General features: G+C 37.8%; 1 long non-coding RNA gene across 1 annotated transcript; it reads right to left on the bottom strand.

Moving 5' to 3' along the window:
• LOC109825912 lies at window positions 11,018-14,325 on the bottom strand. The gene is made up of 3 exons (XR_002243123.1): window positions 12,552-14,325; window positions 12,353-12,427; window positions 11,018-11,337 (listed from the first exon to the last, which is right to left on the bottom strand). It is a non-coding gene; the product is annotated as an uncharacterized LOC109825912 (long non-coding RNA).

Here is a 14,572-nt window from a genome sequence, read left to right as displayed (position 1 = left end):
ATGCAAATGAGGTACTTAGACATAGTATATATTAAGATTCTATTTAGATCCTAATAAACTGAACGAGAAAGTGAGAAGCTAATGTTCAAGCAGTCAAGCTGAAGCCCATGTCATCTCATTCTCAGTCCACTTGCTTCCACACTTAAATAAATTCAAAGTGAAGCAACAACTGAAGATAATTCAATGGCTTTGATTGTAATGCTTATTTTACTCTTTTACAAGAAATTGGCCGCGTCACCGTCTACTCTCCTCTCAAGCTCTTCCCCAAACTACAGATGCAATTGTAGGAAGTGAAACCAATTTGATGCTTCACTTTCCAAACCTTGAAGCACAAAAAATAAAACACACACAAATGGGTATCAAAATTGAGCTTCTTAGATGAGAGGAGGTAGGGCCCTAATTAGATTGCCCATGAGTTTTCTTAAGCTGGGTGGAGATGAGTGGAGTTAGTGGCGGACCCAAAATTTTTTCTCTTAAACAAAAATATAATATTATAAAATTACGACACTCAACTGACATGTAACTCAATGCACTTTAGGGCCCGTTTGGTTAGAAATTTTTTCTCTTAAAAGCCTGTCAAAGTGTTACTTTTTGGCAGACTTTCAAGCAAAATCAACTCTAAAAAAGACGATTTTGTTTGAAAGTCTGTCAAAAAGTGACTTTGACAAGCTTTCAAGAGAGCATTTCTCTCAAAAACAGGGAACCAAACAGCACCTTAGCCACTTCTTTTTTTTTATTATAGTTTGCGTATAATATGTAATAGCTAAATAAAGTAATAGTACATAGGGGATATAAATATATATATACTAGTTGAGATGCACGTGCAATGCACGTGGTTGAATATCATGATTATTTAAATTGACAAAAATAGAATAAAAGTAAAAAAAGAAAATAAAGTTTTTTGTGGGATTGACCATCAACTCAATAATCTCTCTCAAATAAAATGTTATCATTGTTTCCTTCAACGCAGACTGTGGTCACGTGATCTACTATTTGTGACCTACATATAATAAACGGACTGAGCCAGGTTCAGGCCTGGTCGAGTCAGGGCCCAGCCCGGGCCTTGGGCCTGAATGAACACCCCTAACTATAAGGGTGTGTTTAGTAACTATTACAAAGCTCAGTCATGATCAATCACGGTAAAGTTTAATTCTAAACTGGATCTTTTGTAACCAACCTCCTGTCCATAAAAGAACCCGTTTAAGGGCCACTTTTTAGCATAGGGAAAAGTAGGCAAAGATTAAACCAGTTTTTCACGAAGACAATTCTCCTCAAAATAAGACTAGGACCAAACCTTGTCTCATTTGAAGAAGTTGCCAAGGAGGCCCTAAATCTCATTGATGTTTACCCAAATAGTAAAATGTTGCTGGTGGTTGTGGCAGCAGGTAACATCAATCTTTCAAATCAAATGATATTTTTTATGATCAAATATGAGGACAAAGCCTTGAAACAATAGGCAAAGATAAATCTGTCTTTTCTTGGTCAATACAAAATAATTCGGTGTATATTATATATCTCTTGATCTTTTCTATCGCCTATTGGGATTATATCTTTAGTTCTTTGTATGACTACTTCATGAGATCATGTCCGATCGACCGACTATTTGACCGTTGCAGACTCAGCAATCTAGAACTGGTTCGGTATGTAGGCGTCTAAAAATGCTGATAGATATCCAAATGCAGTCCATGACAAAGAGAAGATAATGAATGTCAGAGAGAGTCATCCAAAGATCAAAAGAACACAAGAAATAGCCTTGGTTGTCTCGCACGCAAGATAATGTTGACTGTCTCGCACGCGAGACAATTCGGAAAAGTTAAGAAATGGCTGAAGCACATGCATGACGTGTGACCATTAAATGTCAAAGAACGTGGGAGACGTTGAGGGCGAGAATCACGTTGATAACTACTAAAATAACGGTATGTAAAACATGGCAGAGCGGTTATAAGAAAACTGTTGGGCAGTTCAGGCGTTTTGAGACAGTCAGAGCTGTCTTGGAAGCCGAGACAGTCACAACTGTCTCGGGAGCACAATTTCCCCCATGTTGTCTTATTGCGGTTACAATTTTTCAGAGGCCATAAATACCCCCCGGGATCATTTTTGAAGGATCGGAGATCGGATTACAGAGCATAGAGCATAGAGAGCAGAGAGGCTTGGGCAAATTTTAAGAGTTCTTCTCTTTCCGACAATCAGGAGGTTCCTTAAGATCTAAGCTTTGACTTGATCTTGAGAAGAGTGTTCATCTTATTTCGATAAGATATTCACTGAAACTACTCTTGCTTCTAAACGAAGGAAGAATCCCCAAAACATTCACGATTCAACTAGAATCTGTGATTCGGTGGTCCACGGGCTAACGCACCCCCGGCACAGGCGAAGATCCCACAAAAGCAGAAGTCAATAAATGATTTTTGTGCTATTTTCTAGAAAGTTATAATTTTCTTATTTTTATTATAATTCATTGTAAGCGACTGAAGTTTTAATGGATTCCACAATAAAAATGACTATCAACGAAAACAAACTGGCGACCACAGGGGGAGCCAACGGTCTCGCTGTTGAGACCGTCGTGTCGCAGCCAATCAAGATAATGGTTAATGAATAGATTGATTATGAGTTCGATCAGGCAAAATTTGAGGATTATCTATCATCCTGATCCTCAAAATCTTCCTCGCCTCGTAAATGTAGGAAGATTTTATATTCTAAAAAGATTTTCCAGTCTTCAACTCCGATGAAGGCTACGGGTGAAGACTCTTGCCCGATCGTTGCTAAGAATTCTATTCGCAACATCTCTGCTCTAAATGATTTCTTTCCAGTTAAGGAGTCATTGAATCAAAGCTCACCGGCATTGACGAAGAGAGCTCGTCAGAGACAACGTCAACGCCGTGCTCGTCAAATGGCTAAGGCCTTGGAACAAACCGATGTGGTCCGTTATTACGCAGACCTAGAGTCGAGAAAGCATCGAGTGGTCCAGTTACCTCAACAACAAACCACTCATACCTTTGCTCAACTCACGACGGAAAAATAGACTCTTGTCAAAAGAGCTCGTTCGACCTTCAAAGATCGTATACAGAAGCATCGTGCAAATGCCGCTCGTGCTCGTATCCTTCGTCAATAAACGCAAGAAAGGAAGAAGGAAATGGTATCTAAGGAAGCACCAAAGAATCGTAAAGTTTGGATTCCCAAATCTAAACTTGTGCAAAAATTGGATCAACGGGACTCATCTTTCAATCGTGGCAGTTACCATTGTCGCGACCAAAGAGAAATGCCCAAAGTCTCCCCTTTAGCCCCGTTAACGTCCGTTCTTGGTCCGTCTACTATAACCATATCTGTTCCATCACCAGTGAAGCCATGGGTCGGTCCTGACTTTTTAAAATCCAAGATCACAATGACGGATCGCCTTAGTCTCCCATCTAACGATCGAGGCAAAGCGTCAATTAAAGAACGCTTGGATCAGATGAATGAAGCCCAAGTAAATTCTCACACTGGGGGTCGTAAGTATCCTCCCATCCGAACAAACAAACCCAAAAAGAGAAAATACCAGTTCTTTCTCGTTTGGGACCTGTAAAAATTCCACACCCGCAAGGGGTGGGATTCAAACACATAACTTTGGATCGCTTAGGGCAACTACAAGTTATCCTAAGCATGACAACAAAGTTCAAAAGCAAAAGATAGTTTGCTCTAATCATCATGTTGATGAGCTGTACTATCAAACCAAAGGAGGAAATAAGTCACGAAAAAGGACTGTTCGAGAAACAAGTCCTCATTGTTCATGCAAGAGACTCATCAAGGCGGTATTATCAGAATGCAGCTGTTCCAAAATTGAACCGCCAAGAGTCTCTGTGTTCCAGAGACTTTCCACCGAAATGTCAAAGCCCAAGCCGAGACGTTTCTGAAAGAAGACCGCTACTCAAAAAGATGAGCTTCCAGAGGTCACTATCAACATGACCGACAGAGGAAAATGACATTCAGTCAACCCTGATCCTGATTTTTCTCCAGGAGGGAGAGTTGATCTGGGCCTTTCTCAAAGAATGTCGTGGCTACAGCGAAGGGCCACTAGACGCAGAGATTATAAAAGAATGCATGAAGGGTTATCTTCAGATGAGGAACTCTCAGATACTTATTCTGTAGTTGCCTCTGATAACACAATGTCCAGTATAGGGCAAGCCAGAGAATCATTTACAATTACACCTGATCAGTTGGTCCAGATGTTGCAGGAAGCATTGGCTAAGCAACACGAAGAAATCAGAGCTGAAATAAAGACAGAGATGGAGTTGACGATGCAACAGATGAGAGACCTGCAAGCTCAACAACATCAATAACAGCCTGAATCAAGTCAAAAGGCTGAATCCAGTAGGCGTAATGTTCTACCTGTTCAGATAAATGAGGTTGATAATGACCATAAGATGGATGAGACTATCTTTGCTGATCCTTCTTCTAATAAAGACAATTCTGAGAGTAGCCTAATTAAGTCATCCACCCAACCTTCTCAAATTTACTTGAAGAAGAATATGGATGAAGACAAGAAAATGCAAGACCTTGAGGACAAAGTCAACACCTTAATGACGGCTTAAGAAGTGAAGAAAACGGGCATTCTATGTTCATATCCTAGGGAGTGGGATTTAATTCCTTATCCCTCAAAGTTTAATTTAATTAACTTTACTTCTTTTAATGGTAGAGGTTCACCTACTCAACACTTGATTTATTTTAAGTCTCATCTTGGTGCAATATCCGAAAATGAAGGTTTGATGGTCCGGTCATTCGTAGGAACCCTTCGTAGCTGCCTTCGATTGGTACCGACGTTTTAAGCCTGAAAGCATTAACAGTTGGGATGACATGGAGGGTTTGTTCCTGACAAATTTCTTTGAGGACAACACCGAGGTATCAATCGGTACCTTGCTGGATGAGAAACAGAAGGATGGGGAAACCGTAGACATCTTTGTCAAACAGTTCCGGAAAAAAATGGTGAATTGCCGAGATCCACTCACTAAAGAGTTCATCCTTCAAACATGTCATAATAATTTGTCCTTAGATGTTCTAGAAGTCATGGGGGTTGTTCCTTCCAAAATATGGAAAGAATTGAAGGTGAGAGGTGAACAAGCCGAACGGTTCCTCAAGAGGAAGAAGCTTGAGAGGGGACAGCTACCAACTAATCCTCAAAAGCAGAATTATAACCCTCAAGGTAAAGAAAAGGGAGCTGCAACTGTTGTTGATGCTCATTAAACGTCACAATAATCACAACAACAACAACCGCAGCAATCATCATTCCAGCTGGCACAACATCAGACTCAACAGCCTTTGAGGCAACCTAAGACTTCGGAACCCAGATTTTCGAAAGAATATTCTTTCAAGGACGATGAAGTACCAGTTATCTTTAAGTATCTTTTGGACAACAATAAGATCAAACTTTCACCGGTCACGAATCAGGAAGAAGCCAAGAAGATTACAGATCCTAAATATTGTGCACATCACAAAAGGGTCCATCACCCCACCAAGGCGTGTTATGTCCTAAAAGACAAAATACAAATCTTGATTGACGTGGGTATCATGACTGCAAAGACGAAGGAGAAGAAAGTAGGTGCAAATGCAGTATCTATTAGCTTCGGTTCAGTTCCTTTGTCATGGTTTCAACACGAACCTGTATCAAAGGTTAAAATGCAAATTGTCAATGATGACCCTCATAGACAACGCCAAAGAGGACTTGTGTCATATACAACTCCAAATGACGAAATCCTCTGGGTTCATCCCGATTTGCTTGAAGATGAACAGTGGACGACATTTGCGTATAAGAAGAGATTGAAAGGCAAGGGAAAAGAAAAGTCATGTTACAGAGCCTCGGCAATTCCCGAAGAAAATAATGAAAAAAATCCCAACTTTACCATCTTCTGAGGAAGAGCATGAAGCTTTTGCTACCAGAAGTAGAAATGAGTACCGTTTTAACTATCCAAGTGCTTCCGAACAATTAGCTGAGCAGGGGGTGGTAAAGGTCACACCTTCTAAAACTCTTGCAGAGTTGGGGGTAGTTACAACTCCTCCTGTGCCTGCTGGAAAATCATAACAGTCGACTAAACAAAAGGAGAAAGAACCCCAACACAAGGAAGTCCAGATTCCGAAGCAGTCTCGTTTCAATTGACCGATTGGAAGAGATAAACCGGAAAGTTCGAACGTTCCATATCGTTTCGACGTCATGGCTCAGTTAGCCAATATCCCAGCAAGGATCATGCTATACAAATCACTGCACCTTTCAAAAGATACCAGGGAAGCTTTGCAAGAAGCTTTGGCTGATTCTGAGGTATTTCTCACTTAGATTAAGCTAACCTCTGAAGGGCCGAAATCATCAGTTCAGCACTATAACTTGACAGGCACAAAATTTCCTTACATTTTTTTACCAAAGAGGATATGCAAGTCAAGAATTCGAAGCATGATAGGCCTTTATACTTCACCGGATATATTAGCTCAAGCGTTGTCAACCGGATCCAAGTTGACCCGGGTTCCGCTGTCAGTATCATGCCACTTCGGTTGATGTACCACCTTGGGATTCCCGCCAACAAGTTAGCCTCCACGGAAACTGTTATTTATGGATTCAACACCAGTGGGTCTAGGCCATTGGGAAAAATCCGGGTGAAGTATCAACTCGGAGACTTAAAGTCAGAAGTCAATTGCTATATGATTGATGTAGAGACTTCTTATAACTTGCTATTAGGTCACCCTTATATCCACAGTAATCTTATTGTTCCCTCCACCCTCCATCAGTGTCTGAAATATGTTGACACTAATAACGATGTCAAGACGGTGATCGCGGATAAGCAACCATTTAAGGAGTTAAAAAATTACTTTACTGACTCCCTTCTTTATGGTACCGAATCAGATACTGAACCATCGGTCCACGGTACGGACAGCGGAGAATAAGCTGATACCGCAGCTAGGCTCGATTATAGTGAAGCTCTTGCATTAAATGACATTGAACCTCTTGTAATCGATCTTGACGGTGGTGAATCGTCGGATAAAAGTTGTAACTAGCAACTTGTCGATGAAATAATAAATGATGATTTAGAGTATTCGCATTGTCTTGATAATATAATGCAAGAATTATATGATAACACTGGCATACACATGCCACTTCGTTCGTCTTGTACGACGAAGAAGTGCATCCAGGATTCCTTCAGAACGACTTTAATCCTACCTGCGAAGACAGAGGGTGAAAAAGAAATAATCTTTGGTAAAGGAGAGTCATCCCCGCCTGCCGATCTGTTCTTGGAAACCAATACTGATGATGAAGAGCCCGGACGGCATTTCTTCAGATATAGCTCACAAGCAAATGACTACATGAAGAAGCAAGGATATGACCTCACGCTCGGTGAAGGTCTTCATTTCGGTCAAGGTACCTGGGTACCACCCCGTCCTACCTATGTACCGAAAGGAAAACCTGATAATTATTACAGCCACAAAAGAGGTTTGGATTATATCTCATCGTCTGATGACGAATGTTACCGACAAATCATCAACCAGCTGACAAATAAAAATGGGTACTCGTCCGATTCCTCAGATTAGAATTCTGACATTAGCATTGGAGAAATGTTCAAAGGCTTAATGTCAAACATGGCCATAGTCGATTCTTCTACAACAAAAGAAGATGATCAATTAGCCACTTGGGAAGATCCCTGGATGCATTACATGAACATTCAATATGGTAATCGATTCGAACAGAGAGAACCCCCTACTGAGGATAAGATAGTCCAGGTCAATATAGGTGATGAAATCAATTTGAAACCTATATTTATTAGCGATAGTCTTCCATCAGATGAGAAGGAAGAATTGATCGCCCTCATTAGAGAGTATATCGATATTTTCGCTTGGAATTGCGAAGATATGTCGGGATTGGATCCAAATGTGGTAATGCATAGACGTAACATTAAACCGGATGTCAAACCTGTCAAACAGTAACAAAGATGGTTTCGTCCACAAATTATGGAGGTGATAGAAACTGAATTCAAGAAATTAATTGATTCAGGCTTCGTTAGAGAAGAACATCCTGACTGGTTGGCAAATATCATTCCAGTTCTCAAAAAAATGGAAAAAATTAGAATTTGCATCGACTTTAGGGATTTGAACACTGCGTGTCCTAAAGACAACTTCCCTCTACCAATTATAGATGTCATCATTAACAACACATGCGGATTCGAGAGAATGTCATTTATGGACGGATTTTTAGGATATAATCAGATTAAGATGTACCCGGATGATGAAAAACATACCGCATTCAGAATACCCCTTGGTGTCTTCTGTTATACTGTTATGCCTTTTGGTTTGAAGAACGCTGGCGCTACTTATCAACGGGCGATGACAAAGATTTTCCAGGAATACCTTCGGAAAACCGTCGAATGTTGTGTTGATGACTTGGTTGTTAAGAGTCGCGACAAAAACAATCACATTAGCGACTTAAAAACGATGTTCGATCTTATGAGGAGTCATCAACTAAAAATGAATCCGACTAAATCTTTTCTCGGAATGTCCAGTGACAAATTCCTTAGATTCATTGTCACCACAAAAGGTATCCAAATTGATTTCGACAAAGTGAAAGCGATACACGAACTACAACCACTGAGAAATCTTAAAGAGCTCAGAGGGTTGCAAGGGTGGTTAGCTTATATTCGTTGGTTCATATCAAATCTTTTAGGAAAATGTCAACCATTCTCTAAGCTCACCAAGAAAGGCGTGTCATTCATTTGGGATGAAGCTTGTTAAAAAGCATTCGAGGATATCAAAACATATATAGCGAATCCACCTATTCTCGTTGCACCGAATTTGGGAAAACTATTTTTGATTTATGTTAAAGCGACTAGCCATTCGTTGAGTGCATTACTTGCACAAGGCGACGATAACGGTCACGAGCAAGCGGTATATTATTTAAGTCATACACTGGTAGGGGCTGAATCTCGATATCCGATGATTGAGAAAGAATGTCTCTCCTTAGTGTTCATAATTCAAAAAATGTGACATTACCTGGTTGGGCAAACAATTTATGTTATCTCCAATGTGAACCCAATCCGGGTATTCATGACCAAACCGGCTTCCATGAATTGACGTTTAGCTAAGTGGGTCTTGCTTTTGTCTTAATATGATTTGCATTTCAAACAGCAAAAGTCAGTTAAGGGACAAACGATTTGTGATCTTTTGACGGTTAATCCTACAAAAGATACAGCAGAATTATATGATGACTTGCCGGATGAAACTCACGAAGTTAACACCACATCACATCAACAAGTGTGGTAATTATACTTCGATGGTGCTTCCCGGACAATCAACGTGGCAAGCACTCCCGGATGTTGTAAGATTTCCTCAGGAGTGGGGGTTGTCTTGGTTTCCCCGGGAAAACACGTAATGCCTAGAGTGTATTCGTTGACTGAACCATGCTCTAATAATGTATCTGAATATAACACACTAATAATTGGACTTCATTTCGCTAAAGAGTTGGGGGATGAATACCTTGAAGCCTTTGGTGATTCTCAGCTGGTAGTCAATCAAGTTCGAGGAGAATATGAAGTCAGAAGCTAATGTTCAGCTTGACTGCTTGAAGCCTTTGGTGAAAATATACATACATACATACATACATATATACATACATATGTATATATATTCGTTGAGTGCATTACTTGCACAAGGCGACGATAACGGTCAGAAGCTAATGTAGTTTTTGTATTTTCATCTGTTTTTGTAATGGTAAGCATGTGCAGCTGGTCCTTGGTGGTTTTAATTAATGTGCGTTTTGTTTTGTAAAAGCGAATTTTGGATGTAATAGTTAAGTTTTATCTGCAGACTGCAGTTTTTGCCCAAGGAAACTGTGCCATGGTGGTGATTTCAAATGCTTCGATATGTTTGAAACAGAGTTTTTTTGTATTTGGATATGAGAATAGGATGTGGGTAACTCCTCATGCTGTTCATTTGTGTAGTTAGTAGTGGTCTTCTCAAATATTATTCAGTGTTTTAGCAAAAAGAGAAGGGACCGCAGCTTCTCTGCTCACAAGATTTTTCCCAATCATGGCATGGAGGGTAAATTTGAGTGTAATTAGAAGAGACCGCGGTTTCTCTTATCATAAAGTTTTTTTTAGGGGAACTTAGCATAACAATATCGCCTGGGAAATAGTTTGTAGACCAAATCTGCAACCCTTACGAATTAAATGTTGAAATAGGTTCATTAAGAAAATACGCCACAGTCTGATTACTGCAAGATGTCGCAAAGATGTAATTCATAAAAATAAACTTAGATTGCCGGAACTTGTTTGTTTACGTGAACAGGAATGTAACATGATATCAACTGCACTTTTTTGTTTCTTGAACTAGGGGTAGTTTTGCCCTTCTAATTATTATTTAACGGACTCTTTAATGGAGAGTTTGAAAAAGGACTAAGTGTACATCTAATAGTGGGTTTAATGACAAAATAGAAAAAAAAAAAAAAGTGGAAGAACCGGTTCAAGTATGAAGCCCTACTATAGAGACCGAGTTGGTCTCTTAGCCAATTGAGAAAAAAATTAAAGTACCGGACCAATTTAAGTATGAAGATTTATTGCAAGGAAAGAACAAGAACCAATCGGAGTACGAAGCCCCGGTACTGAGACCAAATCGGCATTTAGCTAGAAAAATGATTATAAACTTAGAAAGCATTTATAAATAAAAAAAAATTGGGGATTAAACTAAAACTGCGTACGCCGTCCTAACTCAGACCGACTGTGATAAACAAATCAAGCGGTGTAGCTTACGGGCTTTACATGTTGCAAGCACAAAACGCATCTTTTAATTCATCTCTTTAAAAGTTGATTTCTTTTCATCTAAAGTAGAAACTCAAAAAGAGGTCACAACAAGTCACAAAGTGCTCTTCAACTGTTCGATAAAAAGCCCATACAAGAACTCTCAAAAGCAGGTCCAAGACATTTACACTTGCAAGAGATACGGTTAATGTTTGGCCCTTCTAAATTTTGAATAATGAAATTAAGAATGAAAAAATTACCAACAAGCACACGGTTGAATATCAGTGCAAATGAAACCTTGTCATCAGTTTGGAAAATTATAAAGCTAAAGGACTCCAACAAAGATAATTATTTGTTAACAAGTCTTAATGCACCAACAAACTTTTTATTTTCTTATTCACATTGCTATTCCATTTCACCGCGGAATTGAGGGTACATATAAATCCCCATTTCTTGATTAATGAAAGAGAATTAGGTCGACGGTCGGACCTCCCACTCGCCGCCGGCTACCGCAGACGAATCCTTCAAAATTGGAGCGAAAGTTGTGGACTTCTTGCTAGCTCGCATCGTCTTCTTTGAGTTGATGAAGATGTGGAGATCTCTGTAAAGGGTCTCAAAGAAGGGAGAAAAGATGTCATTTTTGCAGGAGGAAATTGGGAATAGCGGAGGGGAGAAGGAAGAAATAAAGAATAAAAGAAGATTTTTTATGGCGGAGAGTGAGCCTTCGTTTGATTGAGACCAGCTGGAGGTGATTTTTACAAAAAACACCCTGCAGCTCGCGCAAAGGATTAAGTGCGCACGCATTGATCCGTATATATATGAATACTCTCTCTTATATATGTATAATGTATGTATGTATGTATATATATATTATCATATATATACTATATATTATACGTATATATACTATATATATATTATACATATATGGGACAGAAATGTCCTAAGATGACGCTTAGATAATCATCTAAAAACGCGGGCTAAATCACATGTTGAGCTATATTATAGGATGATCCACAGTGTGTTTGAGTTCTAGAATATGTAGATTTAAGTTCCAAGACGAAGCGATTATCCGACAATTAGCTCAATCATGTTGACATACTTAGGCTCATGCGTTCTTAGATTGATAAATCTAGGGAGGCGCTACATGGCTAGGAACACTTCTCGGGGGCCACCCTATATATATATATAATATATACTATATGAGATATAGGTATATAATATCATGGGTTAGGTATTATTAAATATATATATATATATATATAATATTATGAGTATATATCAATATATATATCTTATATATTCTATATATATATAGCTAGTATGATATAATACTATATTGATAATACTCGCTATATATCATTATATATGGTAACTGCCTACTATATATCATATATATCCATAATATATATATATATATATATCATATATATATATTATATATATATATATATATATATATATATATATAGGGCGGGTTCTGGCCCAGCATTTTAGGGACTGTGCGAAAAGTAAACACATGGCCCTTCTCTATATACAAAATATCAATAAATTTCAATTTGAATCCCTAAAATGCTAGGGAACAAAATGCTACTAATCAGACATTAAAATGTTACCTAGTTTTTTTGCATCTGGATAGTCTTTAACATACTTCTCAAGTGCTATTATCCATTATTCATCTCTTTGGTCACCTGAATAAAATGTTACTAATCAGATAAATGCATGTAATCATACCTTAATAAAGCTTTCCAATAGAGCAAATAGTCCACAATAAGAAATACTGGTATATTATATTCCTCTTATATCTGTGCTTACCTTCATCAAATATCAATGCCTTTAGCATCAAAAAGTATCATCGAAAAATTGTCCTCCTTGTATTTTTAGCTGCAAAATCACTAATTAAGCCTTTAACATCAATTTTATCTATAAAATCATTTTCAATGGATATCAAAGCTCGTCCACTTAGTTTTTCTTGTGACATTGTCGATCTCGGATAAGTTTTTAATAATTTTAATTTTGAAAAACTTCTTTCTGCAGATACAACTGAAACATGTATAGTCAATAATATTCTATAAGCAATACATGCATTTAGAAAATAATTTTGTAGTAACTTCTGTCTCCGACCTTGACTTCACGGGAACCTTGGAACTTACATGTGGACTTCAAAAAAAAGGAACGAAGAACGCCTGCTAAATTAATAAAAAAAAGAATATTTATTATCAAACAAATTCGTCTATCTATGAAAAAAGACGAAAAACATATTATATATCAAACCCTAGGTGTTTCATTAGTTGATAAGAATAAGCGCCAAACTAATAAAAAATACATAATAAAAATTAGATATGTTGATAAAAAAATTTTGATGGTTTTTAAGAAATTCAGTATATCAATAGTCATCTTTGTTTCTTTCGGTAAAATATTTCGTAAGATTTTTAGTTCTCCAAATAAACCTTTCCCATCATGATCAGAAAATATTTATATTTTAGAAAAATTTCAAGATTATCACAACCTGCTTTTAAATTATTATCATCTAATGAATTTAACTTTTCTGAACAAAACAAAAATCCAAAAATATCTTAATATGCTTTATATTTCTCAAACCTTTTCTTTAGTGAACCAATAGCTTGATCTACAATATACAAAAAATAATTAATTCTAAAAGATTCTTCAGTTGATTGTGTTATCTCCTCATTAACATTCTCATCAAATTGTCTTTTTCTACAGATTTGACGTTTTACTTAAAATACAGAATCAATTTCTATTTCAGTAGCAATTTTTTTAGCAATTGTCATAGCTTGTGTGAGCCCAACTTCTCTATAACCCTCAAAAAACCTAATCAATCTATTTACTTGATCTATAGCAATATCAATAAACATGTCCTTAGATTGTAAAGATTTGCAAATTAAGTTAACAGCAAACAATATATTGTACCAAATAATCATACTTAATAAAAATTTAAAATTTCCATTTCCATGTGTTGCTAAAGAATCTGCTTCACTTCTTATTTTGGAGCCATTATCAGTTTCTGCTAACTGAAGTAGTGCTTCTCTTATTACAAGCGTTTGGAATCTAATTGCTTTAATGCTTTTAATATGGCTTTCCCAACGTGTAGCCGACAATGGCTTCACAGTTAAACCTTTTATATTATTTATCAAAATTTATCATCGCTTTGTTGAGTGAGAAAATAATGTATAAATGCATTATATCACTCTGAAAAAGTATTTTTCTTTACCACAATAATTTTCCATATCACAAAGTGTTAAATTACGACTATGACAACCATAAGGCATGTATAATGCTCTAGGATTTATATCAAGTAATTTTTTTGTACACCTTAGTGTCTCCCTTTCATTTAGATTCATTATCATACCCTTGACCTCGTACATTATCACTATCAAGATTAAGAGTTTTTAGCACATTTTGCAATTCTTCAAAAAGTCTTTGTCCAGATGTATCATTTACTTTTAAAAATTCTACAAAACATTCTTCTATTTTTATCATTGTAGGCGTATAAAATTGCTTATAGGTCCCTTAGCATAGCTCGGCACAAACCGACGAACCAACGAGGCGACGAGGTTGACGAATCGCACGTAAGCAACGGAATACATCCATTCGCGTGCGGAATCAAGCCAACGGTTCGGGGAGTCAACGAGTCATCCAAACAAGAGCGGACTCGGATGAATCACGACCGAATCAAGGTCGGTTTCGGACTCGAACTCAGAATCGGATTTACTGCCAAAACAGGAATCGGATTTACTGCCAAATCAGAGTCTACGTCAACCAAAACGGGAACAACGACAAAACGACGGAACCCAAACACCCTGAGGGGCTCGGCC

Source organism: Asparagus officinalis, chromosome 10 (genome assembly GCF_001876935.1).
Source record: "Asparagus officinalis chromosome 10, Aspof.V1, whole genome shotgun sequence".
NCBI lineage: Eukaryota > Viridiplantae > Streptophyta > Magnoliopsida > Asparagales > Asparagaceae > Asparagus > Asparagus officinalis.
This window is presented reverse-complemented; position numbering and strand designations above follow the sequence as displayed.